Source organism: Salvelinus fontinalis, chromosome 39 (genome assembly GCF_029448725.1).
Source record: "Salvelinus fontinalis isolate EN_2023a chromosome 39, ASM2944872v1, whole genome shotgun sequence".
Taxonomy (NCBI): Eukaryota; Metazoa; Chordata; class Actinopteri; order Salmoniformes; family Salmonidae; genus Salvelinus; species Salvelinus fontinalis.
Window position 1 is genome coordinate 25,210,862 of NC_074703.1, and position 18,292 is coordinate 25,229,153.

Here is an 18,292-nt window from a genome sequence, read left to right on the forward strand (position 1 = left end):
AGACATAGGTCTGTAGCAGTTTGGGTCTACAGTGTCTCCCACTTTGATGACCATGGCAGCTTTCAAATCTTTGGGGATCTCAGACGATACGAAAGAGAGGTTGAACAGGCTAGTAATAGGAGTTGCAACAATTTCAGCTGATAATTTTAGAAAGAGAGGGTCCAGATGGTCAAGTCCTGCTGATTTGTTGGGGTCCAGATTTTGCAGTTCTTTCAGAACATCAGCTATCTGGATTTGGGTGAAGGAGAAATGGGGAAGCTTGGGCAAGTTGCTGTGGGGTGGGGGGTGCAGAGCTGTTGACCAGGGTAGGGGTGGCCAGGTGGAACGCATGGCCAGCCATAGAAAAATGCTCAATTATTGTGGATTTATCGGTGGTGACAGTGTTTCCTAGCCTCAGTGCAGTGGAAAGCTGGGAGGAGGTTTTCTTATTCTCCATGGACTTAACAGTGTCCCAGAACTTTTTGGAGTTTCTGCTGCAGGATGCAAATTTCTGTTTGAAAAAGCTAGCCTTTGCTTTCCTAACTGCCTGTGTATATTGGTTCCTAACTTCCCTGAAAAGTTGCATATCGCGGGGGCTATTTGATGCTAATGCCGTACGCCACAGGATGTTTTTTTGCTGGTCAAGGGCAGTCAGGTCTGGAGTAAACCATTAGACAGTGATGAGGGGTGGTCGTTTGACCGCAGACCCATTACGGACGCAAGAAATGAGGCAGTGATTGCTGAGATCCCGGTTGAAGACAGTAGAGGTGTATTTGGAGGGCAGGTTGTTTAGGATGATATCTATAAGGGTGCCTGTGTTTACGGATTTGGGGTTGTACCTGGTAGGTTCCTTGATGATTTGTGTGAAATTGAGGGCATCAAGCTTAGATTGTAGGATGGCCAGGGTGTTAAGCATGTCCCAGTTTAGGTCAGCTAACACCACAAGCTCTGAAGCTAGATGGGGGGCGATCAATTCACATATGGTGTCCAGGGCACAGCTGGGGGCCGAAGGTGGTCTATAGAAAGCGGCAACGGTGAGAGACTTGTTTCTGGAAAGGTGGATTTTTAAAAGTAGAAGCTCAAATTGTTTGGGCACAGACCTGGATAGTAAGACAGAACTCTACAGGCTATCTCTGCAGTAGATTGCAACTCCGCCCCCTTTGGCAGTTCTATCTTGTTGGAAAATGTTATAGTTAGGGATGGAAATTTCAGGGTTTTTGGTGGCCTTCCTAAGCCAGGATTCAGACACAACTAGGACATCCGGGTTGGCAGAGTGTGCTAAAACAGTGAATAAAACAAACGTAGGGAGCAGGCTTCTAATGTTAACATGCATGAAACCAAGGCTTTTACGGTTACAGAAGTCAACAAATGAGAGCGCCTGGTGAATGGGAGTGGAGCTAGGCACTGCAGGGTCTGGATTAACCTCTACATCACCAGAGGAACAGAGGAGGAGTAGGATGAGGGTACGGCTAAAGGCTATAAGAACTGGTCGTCTAGTACGTTCGAAACAGAGAGTAAAAGGAGCAGGTTTCTGGGTGCGGTAGAATAGATTCAATGCATAATGTACAGACAAAGGTATGGTAGGATGTGACTACAGTGGAGGTTAATCTAGTCATTGAGTGACGATGAGAGAGGTATTGTCTCTAGAGACATCAATTAAACCAGGTGAGGTCAATGCATGTGTGGGAGGTGGGACAAGAGGGTTAGCTGAGGCATATTGAGCAGGGCTGGAGGCTCTACAGTGAAACAAGACAATAATCACTAACCAAAACAGCAGTCGTGATGGATCTCTAGAGGTTTGAGTAGTAAAAGGGTCCAGACCAATTGGCAAAATAGGTTATAGTAGCCCAACAAACCTCTTCAGCTAACAGTCCTGTATTCTCTAGACAGCTAGCGTGCCGCAGATGGGCATATGGGCATCAGATGTGCATTCAGGGGACGTCGCGATGGAGGAGCCTGTTGAAAAATCCCCTCGGGCGGATTACGTCGGTAGTCCAGTCGTGATGGATTGGCGGGGCACCGTATCGGCAATAAAAGGGGTCCAGGCCAATTGGAAAAATAGGTATTGTAGCCCAAGGAGTGGCTGATGGACCACTTCAGCTAGCCGGGAGATGGCCTAGCATAGGCCCTAGCATGGGCCTAGCATAGGCTAACAGAGACGTTAGCCAGGAGAAGCCAGTCGGATAGCAGCTAGCTAGCTGCGATGATCCAGGTGAAGAGGTTCAGAGCTTGTGGTAGGAATCCGGGGATATGGAGAAAAAGAAGTCTGAAAAGCTCTGGGTTGAATTGCGTTGTGCAGACTGGCAGGAGTTGTCCGGGATAAAGGTTAGCTGATGACTGCTAGCAGTGGCTAGCTGACTACTAGCTAGTAGCTAGTTAGCTGGCTCACTTCTGTTGGGGGTTCCGGTTCTAAAGTAGAGAAAATAGCAGATCCGTACCACATTGGATGAGGCGGGTTGCAGGAGAGTATGTTGAAGTTGGGGATAAGAAAAATATAAAAAATGATATGCGAAGAAAGAATATATAAAATATATATACATAAAGATATATACACGGGACACGACAAGACGAAGACAAAAGACGCCTGACTGCTACGCCATCTTGATTTCTTGTAGTTTATTGCTAGAAAAGCATGCAGAACTTCTTTTTCTGTAAATAGCCGAAAAGAAAAGCTTTGACTATCATTTCTTTGATCACTCAGCAAGTTTCCCTTATCAGCATCTAGCCCAATATCATCGTGAATAGGCTTAAAAGTCATTTCAAAAAGATAGCCAGCTGAAATAATATGGGGAAATAAATGCATCAGTGATGGAATTTTTTTCCGAAATGAGGCCAGTGTCTGAATTAATTTGTTGGGGCAGAGAGGAGGATTTAGCCGGGTTCCCATTACAATCCAAAAGAGTGGTTATATTATAATCAGATTTAGCCTTTCTGATTTGTCTTACGCAATGATTCCTCGGTTGCTTAAAAGCTTGCCGGTCTGGGCATAAGCCTGTGTTCCTGACCCTGATCTTTTATGAATGACATCTGATCCTACCGGAGTATACCAGGCATTCAATCTACCTTTAACCATTCATTTTTGAAGAGAGCATGATTATCCACAATATAGAAGACATCTACAAAAAGGCTCAAAGCTAAATCAGGTTACACATGTATTTTAGATTGTCTGAAGCCTGCATTTCACAATCATAATTTAGGTCACCCAGGATAATAAATTCTGATTTTGTCACGTTCCTGACCTGTTTTCTGTTGTTTTGTATGTGTTTAGTTGGTCAGGGCGTGAGTTGGGGTGGGTATTCAATGTTGTGTTTCTAGTTCGTCTGTTTCTGTGTTCAGCTTAATATGGTTCTCAATCAGAGACAGCTGTCAATCGTTGTCCCTGATTGAGAATCATATATAGGTGGCTTGTTTTGTGTTCGGGATTGTGGGTGGTTGTTTCCTGTCTCTGTGTTTGTGTTCTGCACCAGCTAGGACTGTGACGGTATGTTCTTTCGTTATTTTGTATAGTGTATTGTTTTGTGTTGATTAAATTCATTATGGAAAATTACCACGCTGCGTATTGGTCCTCTGATCCTTCTCGCCTCTCCTCGTCTGAGGAGGAGGACGACTTAGACTGCCGTTACAGATTTAATGAAAGAAGACAAAAAGCTAGTTAACTCCGAGTGCACAAAGGTTAGCCGACGGAGGACGGTAGACCCCTATAACAGTTATGAATACATTTTTCCCCAGACAAAGGCTTAAAGATAGCAGCTAAAAAAAATGGCAAGGGAAATGAAGTTCAGTAAAGACACAGAGAAATTATTTTTAACAGGAATGGCCACTCTACCACCTCTATCCTGTCTGCCAGCTCTGAACACATTATAACACTCAATGTTAATACCAGAGTCCAGAATGTCCCCAGAGATCCAGAATGTCCGGATTCATCTGCATAGCCCTGGTCTTGATGTAATCCAGCTCAGGAAGTAAGCTCCTAATGTTCAGATCATTTACGATTTTTAAAGTCACATGGAGTCTCCAACTCAAACAAGCTATGTTCAATAAGCGGTTAGTCACAGGCCCTGTCTGGTGGTTGATATTAATATAGTTGGTATGGCTATAAGATTTCATAGAACTGAACCATTTTGTCTATCCCTTTTAGTAATAGAGCAAGGAGTAGACATTTTAATTTCCTTTTCCAAGGTAAGGACCATAGGGTCTGAGGCTGCAACCTATGTCAAAATTGGGAACTCCCAGAGTAACTGTCACGATCGTGTGGCGGATTAACGGACCAAAACGCAGCAGTTGGAAAATAAGCCATCTTCCTTTTATTATGAAGAAGGCAAGAAACGAAACAAAACACTGACACACTATACAAAACAAGAAAACGACCGTGAAGCTACTAACGTCATGCACACACAGGCTACAAACGTTTAACATAGACAACGCTAGAAATCTACACTCAACACAAAACCATATACTACACCCCATAACCCCTTTACCATATAAACACCCAACACCAACAAAACATAAACATTCCCCATGTCACACCCTGACCTAACTAAAATAATAAAGAAAACAAAGAATACTAAGGCCAGGGCGTGACATAACCCCCCCCTTGAGGCGCGAACTCCGGGCGCACCATACACAGTCTAGGGGAGGGTCTGGGTGGGCTTCCCTCCACGGTGGCGGCTCCGGCTCTGGTCGCGGTCCCCACGTCACCACAGTACCTAACCACCTCCTAGGCTTCCTCCAAACGACCCCCCTCCACATTAACCCCATTGTATTAAGGGGCAGTTCCGGACTAAGGGACCGCTCCGGACTAAGGTCCAGTACCAGAGTAAGGGGCAGTACAAGGATCAGGGGCAGTACCAGGGTAAGGGGCAGTACCAGGGTAAGGGGCAGCACCAGGGTAAGGGGCAGCACCAGGGTAAGGGGCAGCACCAGGGTAAGGGGCAGCACCAGGGTAAGGGACAGCTCCAGGGTAAGGGGCAGCTCCGGACTGATGAATGGCAGCTCCGGACTGAGGGACTGCAGCTCCGGACTGAGGGACTGCAGCTCCGGACTGAGGGACGGCCCATGGCTGCTCATGGCTAGCTGACGGATCTGGCTGCTCATGGCTAGCTGACGGATCTGGCTGCTCATGGCTAGCTGACGGATCTGGCTGCTCATGGCTAGCTGACGGATCTGGCTGCTCATGGCTAGCTGACGGATCTGGCTGCTCATAGCTAGCTGACGGATCTGGCTGCTCATGGCTGGCTGACGGATCTGGCTGCTTATGGCTGGCTGACTGATCTGGCTGCTCCTGTCTGGTTGGCGGCTCTGGCAGATCCTGTCTGGTTGGCGGCTCCGGCAGATCCTGTCTGGTTGGCGGCTCTGGCAGATCCTCTCTGACGGACGGCTCTAGCGGCTCCTGTCTGGCTGGCGGCTCTAGCGGCTCCTGTCTGGCGGACGGCTCAGTGGGCTCATGGCAGACGGGCGGCTTTGCAGGCTCATGGCAGACGGGCGGCTTTGCAGGCTCATTGCAGACGGATGGCTCAGATGGCGCTGGGGAGACGGATGGCTCAGATGGCGCTGGGGAGACGGATGGCTCAGATGGCGCTTGGCAGACGGGCAGTTCAGTCATTGCTGTGCAGACGGCAGACTCCTGCCGGCTGAGGCGCACTGTAGGCCTGGTGCGTGGTGCCGGGACTGGTGGCACCGGGCTGGGGACACGCATCTCAGGGCTAGTGCGGGGAGCAGCAACAGGACGCACAGGACTCTGGGGACACACAGGAGGCTTGGTGCGTGGTTTAGACACTGGTGGTAAAGGGCTGGAGACACGCACCATATAGCTAGTGCGTGGAGGAGGCACTGGTGGTACTGGGTTGGGGCGGGGAGGTGGCGCCGGAAATACCGGACCGTGCAGGCGTACTGGCTCCCTTGAACGCCGAGCCTGCCCAACCTTACCTGGTTCTATGCTCCCCGTCGCCTGACCAGTGCGGGGAGGTGGAATAACCCGCACCGGCCTATGTAGGCGAACCGGGGACACCATGCGTAAGGCTGGTGCCATGTACGCCGGCCCGAGGAGACGCACTGGTGACCAGATGCGTTGGGCCGGCTTCATGACATACGGCTCAACGCTCAGTCTAGCCCGGCCGATACGTGGAGCTGAAATGTACCGAACCGGGCTATGCACGCGTACAGGAGACACTGTGCGCTCTACTGCGTAACACGGTGTCTGCCCGTACTCTCGCTCTCCACGGTAAGTACAGGGAGTAGGCGCAGGTTTCCTACCTGACTTCGCCACACTCCCTTTAAGGCCCCCCCCAAGAAATTTTTGGGTTGTACTCACGGGTTTCCAGCCTTGTCTCCGTGCTGCCTCCTCATATCGCCTCCTCTCGGCTTTAGCTGCCTCCAGCTCTTCACGAGGAAGGCGATATTCTCCCGGTTGAACCCACGGCCCCTTACCATCCAGTATCTCCTCCCATGTCCATGAATCCTGTGTAGGTAGGTCCTGTTGCCGCTTTCCATGCCGCTTGGTCCTATGGTGGGTAATTCTGTCACGATCGTGTGGCGGATTAACGGACCAAAACGCAGCAGTTGGAAAATAAGCCATCTTCCTTTTATTATGAAGAAGGCAAGAAACGAAACAAAACACTGACACACTATACAAAACAAGAAAACGACCGTGAAGCTACTAACGTCATGCACACACAGGCTACAAACGTTTAACATAGACAACGCTAGAAATCTACACTCAACACAAAACCATATACTACACCCCATAACCCCTTTACCATATAAACACCCAACACCAACAAAACATAAACATTCCCCATGTCACACCCTGACCTAACTAAAATAATAAAGAAAACAAAGAATACTAAGGCCAGGGCGTGACAGTAACTAATGATGAAATGTTATAAACTTGGGCTTTGGTTGCTATCGTGCAAGCCCTCTACGTGATTTGACTGCAGCATCCCACTTAAAACATTAAACGGGTCCCTCTTTTCTCTCTCTTCTTTATTGCCATGTTATAACCAGCAGCACATAGCAATGCTGACCAAATTTTGCTTTTATGAGAGATTTTCATTCAGAAATGCAAGCTGCCTCACTTGAGGGGCTGATGCGGTTTCTTCTCTCAATAATGATTTGTCCCGTTTTCGAGAAGATCCTCTCAGAGAGAACTGATGTGGCCACTATGCAGAGTCTCCCTGTCATGACTTTAGTAAGCTGTGGGTAGACAGAGGCCTTGATCTTCCACCAGCTCAGAGGATCTGCAGATCTTTGGAGGTGCTCCTCCAAATAGGATCGGACCTCCATTATGGCATCTGCTGAGGGATTCCTTCGTGCTGCATCCCCAGTTGTTCTCTCGTCAAACAGCATCCAAACAGCAGACGTTTGTGGCACTACTGCTGGTGCTTCTGCTCCATCTGATCCCTCTTCTTCCTGTTGCCCTGGTGCCTGAGCCAGCTGACTGCTGGAGCTGTCCCTCCCTGCTGCTGAGGTTATTCTTTGAAGAGCCTCATCAATTGCTCTGGCATCACTGAAGGCTAACTTCTTAAACCTGGGGTCAAGTGCAGCTGTTTCTGATAGCACGTGATTATATTCCATTCTGTGGAACTTTCTGTCCATTGATGAACATAGGGTCAACTCTGTCACATGTCCTGTGGTTACATTTGCTTCTCTCTGGCAGCTGGCTGTGATTCGCTGCAGACCTTTACACAGGAGTATCATTTTTGAGGATGTCACATTGCTGAAAAGAGAGGACAGTAACTTAATAGTTCATGTTCATGTTTTGTCTACTGATACTACATGATCATCTTCTACTCATATACATATGAAATACTGGATTAAATAATGATGTAGTAATAACTGCTTACTGTACCTCTCTCCATTGATCTCCACAGTGACCTGCTCAAAGGGTTCCAGGACTCTGCACACCTCATCCACCACCTCCCATTCATCTTGGGTCAGAGCATCAACAGGTGCATTGACAATGGCCAGGGTAGAGATGATGGCATCCTTTGACTCAAGAAACTGCTTCAACATATAAAATGTTGAATTCCACCTTGCAGTGCAGTCTTGTTTAGGCCTCAGCTCAGGCATCCCCATCTGCTGTTGTGTAGACTTTAGTTTTTCAGCACCTACTGTGCTCCTGTGGAAGTATTCCACAGCTGCTTTCACTTTGTCCACAGTGGGCTTAATCAACTTCAGAGCATCTCTTACAATCAGGTTGATTGTGCGGGCAGACATAGATGATGGGTCAATTTGAAAAATTTTATGGCTTTGGTTGTTAGCTGCATTGACTCTAACACAACAAACCACTTTTCCATCTACTTGCCATTCTCTGGCCACTCTCAACAGTTAGTCTGCCAAGTTCTCTGAGGTGTATCTGTCGCTGAACTCAAAGCAGTCCAGAAGACAGCTAGACATTGAAAAATCTTCAATGAGGTGACATGTAACCGACATGTAAGAAGTGGTTACCATTGATGTCCAGCAGTCAGTGGGAAGGCAAACTGCAGTAGCTTTTTGGACTCTTTCCCGCACTGAATCCTGTCTGCTCTCGTACAGTTGTGGAATAAGTGATTTTGAAAGGGTTTTCCTTTTTGGTATTGTGTACATTGGATTTAGACTATTGCTATAATTTCTAAAACCTCTGTCCTCCACGATTGAAAATGGCTGGAAATCGGTGGCAATCATTTTAGCCAATGCAATATCAATTTGGCCTTGTTTTGCTACAGACATAGACTTTGGCATTAACTGGTCCATAGAAGACTGTGTTGCTGTGGGTCGTGGAGTAGGCCTACTTGACTGAGTGGATACATCTCCACGTGTGGAGTTGCTGGCTCCACCACTATCACTAGCAGGCCCGATAGTTTCTCGAAGCTCCGCTACAGCTAGCTTCACAGTTGGGTGCACAGTTCACATATGCCGGTGTAGGTTGTGCGTAGAACCGGCTTTATATGAGATTTTGTTTTGGCAAATTCTACACTGTGCTCTAACATTGTCTACATTATTAAAATGCATCCAAATGCTACTGTGCTTCCAACTCATTTTCCAGCTGTTGTTTTCACAGCTGTCTGTCTTTTCGGCTGCTAAGTGTGTGACTGTGTGAGTTGGCTTGGCCCTCCCTCACGCATCTTTGGTTCATTGGTTGACACCGTGTGTCTGATTGACAGGAACAACTTGTGAGGCTGTTAGTCTGAGCAGACAGTCAGAACGAATGTGTGTGCGCTTGAGCATTTAGGCCTATATTTTTTATGTTATTTTTAATTTTTTTATAAAAAGATTCGGCTCTTCTTCATACAGAATTCTCCACATAACCCCGAGGCGGCTCCCAACGTTCACCTACAAGAGCCGGCTTTTCGCAAACGACCCATCACTACAGCATAACAACAGCAAGGAGAGAGCGGTGACTCACTCATGCTGGGGCCCTTTTTAAACAGGAACGCAACACAACGAAGGCTGTGTTACCAGTATGTTGGCCAGGAGAGAGCATCTTGGAAGGGATGTAGTTTGCGGTACAGGCCGGTGGAAGCCGGGAGGGAGGCAAGCACTAGACCTGCCGTGGGAGAGTCCAAAAGAGTAAATCCATGTAAGCTGTAGTTCGGCAGTAGTTCAAAAACATCCAAGACACAATGTCAAGTGGAAGGATGAAAGCAGGAGTAGACAGGTGTCTGCTCAGATAATGCCCCAGTGCAGAGAATGGTGCCCAGGTATATCCAAGTAGGCCTAAAAGGTTTCGGCAGACCTATTGTCCAATGTGTTCACAGGAAGCTCATCCTATATAACTACTGCTGTACATACAGTATTCTCCACATAGCTCATTCTATATAACTACTGCCATACATACAGTATTCTCCACATAGCTCATCCAATATAACTACTGCTGTACATACTGTATTCTCCATATAGCTCATCCTATATAACTACTAATGTACAAACTGTATTCTCCACATAGCTCATCCTATATAACTACTAATGTACAAACTGTATTCTCCACATAGCTCATCCTGTATAACTACTGCTGTACATACTGTATTCTCCACATAGCTCATCCTGTATAAATACTGCTGTACATACTGTATTCTCCACAAAGCTCATCCTATATAACTACTAATGTACAAACTGTATTCTCCACACAGCTCATCCTATATAACTACTGCTGTACATACTGTATTCTCCACACAGCTCATCCTGTATAACTACTGCTGTACATATTGTATTCTCCAAACAGCTCATCCTGTATAACTACTGCTCTACATACTGTATTCTCCACATAGCTCATCCTGTATAACTACTGCTGTACATACAGATTCTCCACATAGCTCATCCTGTATAACTACTGCTGTACATACTGTATTCTTCACATAGCACATCCTGTGTAACTACTGCTGTACATACAGTATTCTCCACACAGCTCATCCTGTATAACTACTGCTGTACATACTGTATTCTCCATATAGCTCATCCTATATAACTACTAATGTACAAACTGTATTCTCCACATAGCTCATCCTATATAACTACTAATGTACAAACTGTATTCTCCACATAGCTCATCCTGTATAAATACTGATGTACATACTGTATTCTTCACATAGCTCATCCTGTGTAACTACTGCTGTACATACTGTATTCTCCACATAGCTCATCCTATATATCTACTGCTGTACATATTGTATTCTCCACACAGCTCATCCTGTATAACTACTGCTCTACATACTGTATTCTCCACATAGCTCATCCTGTATAACTACTGCTGTACAAACTGTATTCTTCACATAGCTCATCCTGTGTAACTACTGCTGTACATACTGTATTCTCCACATAGCTCATCCTATATAACTACTGCTGTACATATTGTATTCTCCACACAGCTCATCCTGTATAACTACTGCTGTACATACAGATTCTCCACATAGCTCATCCTGTATAACTACTGCTGTACATACTGTATTCTTCACATAGCACATCCTGTGTAACTACTGCTCTACATACTGTATTCTCCACATAGCTCATCCTATATAACTACTGCTGTACATATTGTATTCTCCACACAGCTCATCCTGTATAACTACTGCTGTACATACAGATTCTCCACATAGCTCATCCTGTATAACTACTGCTGTACATACTGTATTCTTCACATAGCACATCCTGTATAACTACTGCTCTACATACTGTATTCTCCACATAGCTCATCCTGTATAACTACTGCTCTACATACTGTATTCTCCACATAGCTCATCCTGTATAACTACTGCTGTACAAACTGTATTCTTCACATAGCTCATCCTGTATAACTACTGCTCTACATACTGTATTCTCCACATAGCTCATCCTGTATAACTACTGCTCTACATACTGTATTCTCCACATAGCTCATCCTGTATAACTACTGCTGTACAAACTGTATTCTTCACATAGCTCATCCTGTGTAACTACTGCTGTACATACTGTATTCTCCACATAGCTCATCCTATATATCTACTGCTGTACATATTGTATTCTCCACACAGCTCATCCTGTATAACTACTGCTGTACATACAGTATTCTCCACATAGCTCATCCTATATAACTACTGCTGTACATACTGTATTCTCCACACAGCTCATCCTATATACAGTTGAAGTCTGAAGTTTACATACACTTTAGCCAAATACATTTAAACTCAGTTTTTCACAATTCCTGAGATTTAATCCTAGTAAAAATTCCCTGTTTTAGGTTAGTTAGGACCACCACTTTATTTTAAGAATGTGAAATGTCAGAATAAAAGTAGAGAGAATGATTTATTCAGCTTTTATTTCTTTCATCACATTCCCAGTGGGTCAGAGGTTTACATACACTCAATTAGTATTTGGTAGCATTGCCTTGAAATTGTTTCACTTGGGTCAAACTTTTAGGGGTAGCCTTCCACAAGCTTCCCACAATAAGTTGGGTGAATTTTGTGTCACGATTGTCTACTTCGTCCTCCTCCTCAGACGAGGAGAGGCGAGAAGGATCAGAGGACCAATATGCAGCGTGGTAATTTGACATAATGATTTATTAACTGAAGTCAAAGACGAACACGAAAAACACTTGGAAAATTACAAAACAACAAACGAACGTAAACTGACCTAAAACATGTGAACTAACATATAACAAAGAACGCACGAACAGGTACACGACTACAAACAAACGATACAGTCCCGTGTGGTAAATTATACGGACACAGGAGACAACCACCCACAACAAACAATGTGAAACAACCTCCCTATATATGGTTCTCAATCAGAGGAAAACCTAAAACACCTGCCTCTGAGAGCCATACAAGGTCAATTAAACCTGACACTTAACATAGAACAAACAACACAGACTGCCCACCCAGCTCACGTCCTGACCCACTAAACACAACTATACAAAAGGAAAACAAGGTCAGGAACGTGACATTTTGGCCCATTCCTCCTGACAGAGCTGGTGTAACTGAGTCAGGTTTGTAGGCCTCCTTGCTCGCACACTCTTTTTCAGTTCTGCCCACAAATTTTCTATGGGATTGAGGTCAGGGCTTTCTGATAGCCACTCCAATACCTTGACTTTGTTGTCCTTGAGCCATTTAGCCACAACTTTGGAAGTATGCTTGGGGTCATTGTCCATTTGGAAGACCCGTTTGCGACCAAGCTTTTACTTCCTGACTGATGTCTTGTGATGTTGCTTCAATGTATCCACATAATTTTCCTTCCACATGATGCCATCTATTTTGTGAAGTGCACCAGTCCCTTCTGTAGCAAAGCACCCCCACAACATGATACTGCCACCCCCGTGCTTCACGGTTGGGATGGTGTTCTTCGGCTTGCAAGCCTCCCCTTTTTTACTCCAAACATAACGATGGTCAATATGGCCAAACAGGTCTATTTTTGTTTCATCAGACCAGAGGAAATTTCTCCAAATAGTACGATCTTTGTCCCCATGTGCAGTTGCAAACCGTAGTCTGGCTTTTTTATGGCGGTTTTGGAGCAGTGTCTTCTTCCTTGCTGAGCGGCCATTCAGGTTATGTCGATATAGGACTCATTTTACTGTGGATATAAATACTTTTGTAACTGTTTCCTCCAGCATCTTCACAAGGTCCTTTGCTGGTGTTCTGGGATTGATTTGCACTTTTCGCACCAAAGTACGTTCATTTCTAGGAGACAGAACGTGTCTCCTTCCTGAGCGGTATGATGGCTGCGTGGTCCCATGGTGTTTATACTTGCATACTATTGTTTATACAGATGAACGTGGTACTTGCTCGCAAGGAGGAACCAGACTTGTGGAGGTCTACAATTTTTTTCTGAGGTCTTGGCTGATTTCTTTTGATTTTCCCATGGTGTCAAGCAAAGAGGCACTGAGTTTGAAGGTAGGCCTTGAAATACATCCACAGGTACACCTCCAATTGACTCAAATTATGTCAATTAGCCTATCAGAAGCTTCTAAAGCCATGACATCCTTTTCTGCAATTTTTCAAGCTGTTTAAAGGCACAGTCAACTTAGTCTATGTAAACTTCTGACACACTGGAATTGTGATACAGTGAATTCTAAGTGAAATAATCTGTCTGTGAACAATTATTGGAAAAATTACTCGTGTCATGCACAAAGTCGATGTCCTAACCGACTTGCCAGAACTATAGTTTGTTAACAAGAAATTTGTGGAGTGATTGAAAAATGAGTTTTAATGACTCCAACCTAATTGTATGTAAACTTCCGACTTCAACTCTACCTATAACGAACATTGCCATTGGCGGCACAGTCACATTGAGAGAAATCCAATGCAACCTTGTTTACAATTTCCAACACAGCAATGTGAGATGTAATCTATACCTCAATTAGGCTGATACAATTCTTCATTATTTCGTTTAACTATTTTTAATTTGAGCGTCATCACTTCTATATAGCCTACCCTTTCTCGTTCTGAGCTTCTAACGCAAGTGGGACGGGCGTGGCTTCGTGACACCGATCACAAGAGCAGCTGCTCCCCGATATGACAGCTCCACTGCAGTCCCACCTCCGACAACGCCAAAACATCAGCTATGTGGGTGTCGGCTATCAGCAGTTAACGAATGATCTGATTGAATTTAGGCCTTAGACATTTACTGCACTGCTGGAGCTAGAAACACAAGCATTTCACTTTACCTGCTTTAATAACATCTGCTAATCTGTGTATGCAACAAATAAACTTTGATTTGATTTCATAATGCATTGTACCTGTCGGTATTAAGTAAAGTGTTACTGTACCTTTATTTTTAATACAAGGGATTGCGTTGAAGCTTACAAACTCCATCTCACCGGAATTTATATACATTTAAAAATGGGTATCTAGTGCAGCAGGACTATGCATGGGTAAATAATGAAGATGATAGTAAAAGTGTAAAGAGCTGCATGCCTCTGGAGGCTGAGACCAATCAAGTCTGATGGATTCATAATTCATTGGTACACGGTGAAAACACAGACACATGAAATCTTCGTATCTCTCTCTCTCTCTCTCTCTCTCTCTCTCTCTCTCTCTCTCTCTCATCATTAAGTTGTATTTACAGTGTGTGTGTTCCTTTATGCGTGCAAGTAGTAGGGTGTATGTCTCCTGCCACACAGTATCTCTCCTACCACACACACACATGCCAAGGTTGCTGGGAGAGAGACTCTCCAAGGACTCTACATATGATAGACATGTTCATTGGATTTAAACCTGGCAGCTTCACTGCCTGCTTAGTACAGTATAACTTCTCAAGGTCAGATAGAAGATGGAAAGTCGTGGAGTCATCTGTCTCTCTCTCTCTCTCTTCTCGCTGTCTCTCTCACTGTCTCTACCTCGCTCTGTCTCTACTTCCCTCCTCTCCTTCCAATCCCCCTCCTCTCTCTCCTTCCATCCCCCCTCCTCTCTCTATTTCCAACCCACCGCCCCTCTCTTTCCCTCCCTACATCAGTCCTGCCTATCTCCTCCGTCCAGCCTCCCCAGGTGGCTACAGTAGGACATGGCTCCAGTGCTCCAGTCTCCCACCTTGATCCTGAAGGTCAACGATACAGTATGAGGCTACTTCCCCTGCCAGCTCCCACAGTGATGCCTCAGCTCTTGCATATGGTTCCTGTCACACACACACACGCATACATGCACACACACACGCTCACTCACACACACACGCGGGCACACACACACAAGTCGACAGCAGTAAGTCTCCCTGGTTGTAATTTACGTCTTTATCGAGCTACAGTAAGAGGGCCATCAAGTGTATGGTCTATAAACACAGTACTTAACACTAATGTGATCAGATACAGTAGCTGCCTAACTAATAGGATAATTTCATTATCAGAGAGAGAGCCTATTGAGTCATTGATCTACTGGCCAATGGCCGTGCAGAAATGCTGAAGGTCAATTTGGTAAAATATAATCTAACCTTGAGTATTACAAATGATGACACAGTAGCTACCAAGATAACACATAACCTCCTTAGAACCATGTTCTTAGAGTTTGGTGAGAGTTTGGTTGCCCTATGATCATTTTGCATGCAATCTTCCCACAAAGTTCTGGGAATGGTGCAGGATACCCAGCTAGCACGTAACGTTCTGAGAACCATATGTTTCTCAGGTAGGAATTTCAGTACTTCAGCATAACGTTTCCTACAGGTTTTCTCGTGGTTCTATTCAAAGTAATGTTCTGAAATTGTTCCGAGAACGTTAAGAAATAACGGTGTTCTTTGTGAATTTTCTGCAGGTTTCCTCGTGGTTCTATTTAATGGCACGTTCTCTGAACATTAAAAAGACTCCACAAAAACCACAAGAAAACATTAGTAACTTTCAAAGAATGTTCTCAGATATTTAATTAATAACATATACATTCCGTTCTCAGTGGAAACAAAACTCTCTCTATCCCCTATCTTGTTAAGAGTGTTCAGGTCTATTGGCCACACCTCATCTTAATGATTACTTGTTTCCTTTGAAATGGGGTCTGTTTGAATAGAATAAAATGAACAGCTTTGTATCAGCTAATAGCCTCTACGGGATCGGTGTCCCCCCAGCGGGACGGTTGAGCTAACGTGCTCTAATGTGATTAGCATGATGTTGTAAGTAACAAGGACATTTCCCAGGAATGGGAAATGTGTTATATGGTAAAAAGGCAAAAGGACTCCTGCGGGGACGCAAGCCTGGGATAAAAAAAAAAAAAGAAAAAAATAGAATATAAATTTAGGACAAAACACACATCACAACAAGAGAGACAACACAACACTACATAAAGAGAGACCTAAGACAACAACATAGCAAGGCAGCAACACATGACAACACAGCATGGTAGCAACACAACATACCAACAACATGGTAGCAATGCAACATGGTAGCAGCACAAAACATGGTACAAATATTATTAGATACAGACAACAGCACAAAGGGCAAGAAGGTAGAGGCAACAATACATCTCACAAGGCAGCCACAACTGTCAGTAAGAGTGTCCATGATTGAGTCTTTGAATTAAGAGATGGAGATAAAACTGTCCAGTTTGAGTGTTTGTTGCAGCTCGTTCCAGTCGCTAGCTGCAGCGAACTGAAAAGAGGAGCGACCCAGTGATGTGTGTGCTTTGGGGACCTTTAAGAGAATGTGACTGGCAGAACGGGTGTTGTATGTGGAGGATGAGGACTGCAGTAGATATCTCAGATGGGGGGGAGTGAGGTTTTATAAATAACCAGTGAGTCTTGCGACGGGTATACAGAGATGACCAGTTTACAGAGGAGTATAGAGTGCAGTGATGTGTCCTATAAGGAGCATTGGTGGCAAATCTGATGGCCGAATGGTAAAGAACATCTAGCCTCTCGAGAGCACCCTTACCTGCCGATCTATAAATTATGTCTCTGTATCTAGCATGGGTAGGATGGTCATCTGAATCAGGTTTAGTTTGGCAGGTGGGTTGAAAGAGGAGCGATTACGATAGAGGAAACCAAGTCTAGATTTAACTTTAGCCTGCAGCTTTGATATGTGCTGTGATAAGTGCACAGTCTAGCCATACTCCCACGTACTTGTATGAGGTGACTACCTCAAGCTCTAAATCCTCAGAGGTAGTAAAAACACCTGTGGGAGAAGGGGCATTCTTCTTACTAAACCACATGACCTTTTTTGGAGGTGTTCAGAATAAGGTTAAGGGTAGAGAACGCTTGTTGGACACTAAGAAAGCTTTGTTGTAGAGCATTTAACACAACATCTTGGGAGGGGCCAGCTGAGTATAAGATTGTATCATCTGCATATAAATGGATGAGAGAGCTTCCTACTGCCTGAGCTATGCTGTTGACGTAAATTGAGAAGAGCGAGGGCCTAGGATTGAGCCTTGGGATACTCCCTTGGAGTGGCTAAGACAGCAGATTTTCTGACATAATAAACTGCACTCTGAGAGAGGTAGTTAGCAAACCAGCCCGAAGACCCCTCAGAGACACCAATACTCTTCAGCCGGCCCACAAGAATGGAATGGTCTACCGTATAAAAAGCTTTGGCCAAGTCAAAAGAAATAGCAGCACAATATTGCTTAGAATCAAGGGCAATGGTGACATCATGGAGGACCTTTAAGGGTTGCAGTGACACATAACCTGAGCAGAAACCAGATTGCATACCCGAGAGAATACTATAGGTATCAAGAATGCCAGTCAGTTGATTATTGACAAGTTTTTCCAACACTTTTGATAAACAGGGCAAAATAGAAATAACAGTTGATCTCCCCCTTTAAATTAAGTATGAACCATGGCTGCCTTCCAAGCAGTGGGAACCTCTCCAGAAAGGAGAGACAGGTTAAAAAGGTTGGTGATAGGCTTGGCGATGATAGGGGCAGCAACCTTAAAGAAGAAAGAGTCTAAACCATCTGACAAAGATGTTTTTTGAGGTCAAGTTTAAGGAGCTCCTTTAGCACCTCGGACTCAGTGACTGCCTGCAGGGAGAAACTTTGTTGCGGGGCTGGGGAAAAAGAAGGAGAAGCATCAGGGATAGTCGCATTACAAGGGGTGGGAAATTAGGAAATGTTGGACGGGCAAGGAGGCATGGCTGAGTCAAATAGGAATCCTGACTGAATGAAGTGGTGATTAAATAGCTCAGCCATGTGCTTATTGTCAGTAACAACCACATCATCAACGTTAAGGGACACGGGCAGCTGTGAGGAGGAGAGTTTATTCTCCAGGTCTTCAACCGTTTTCCAGAACTTCTTGGGGTTAGACCCACAGAGAGAGAACTGCTCCTTAAAGTAACTAACTTTGGCCTTCCGGATAGCCTGAGTGCACTTATTTCTCATTTGCCTGAACGAGAGCCAGTCAGCCTAAGTATGCGTGTGCCGAACCTTTCGCCAAATGCAATTCTTGAGGTGGAGTAACTTTG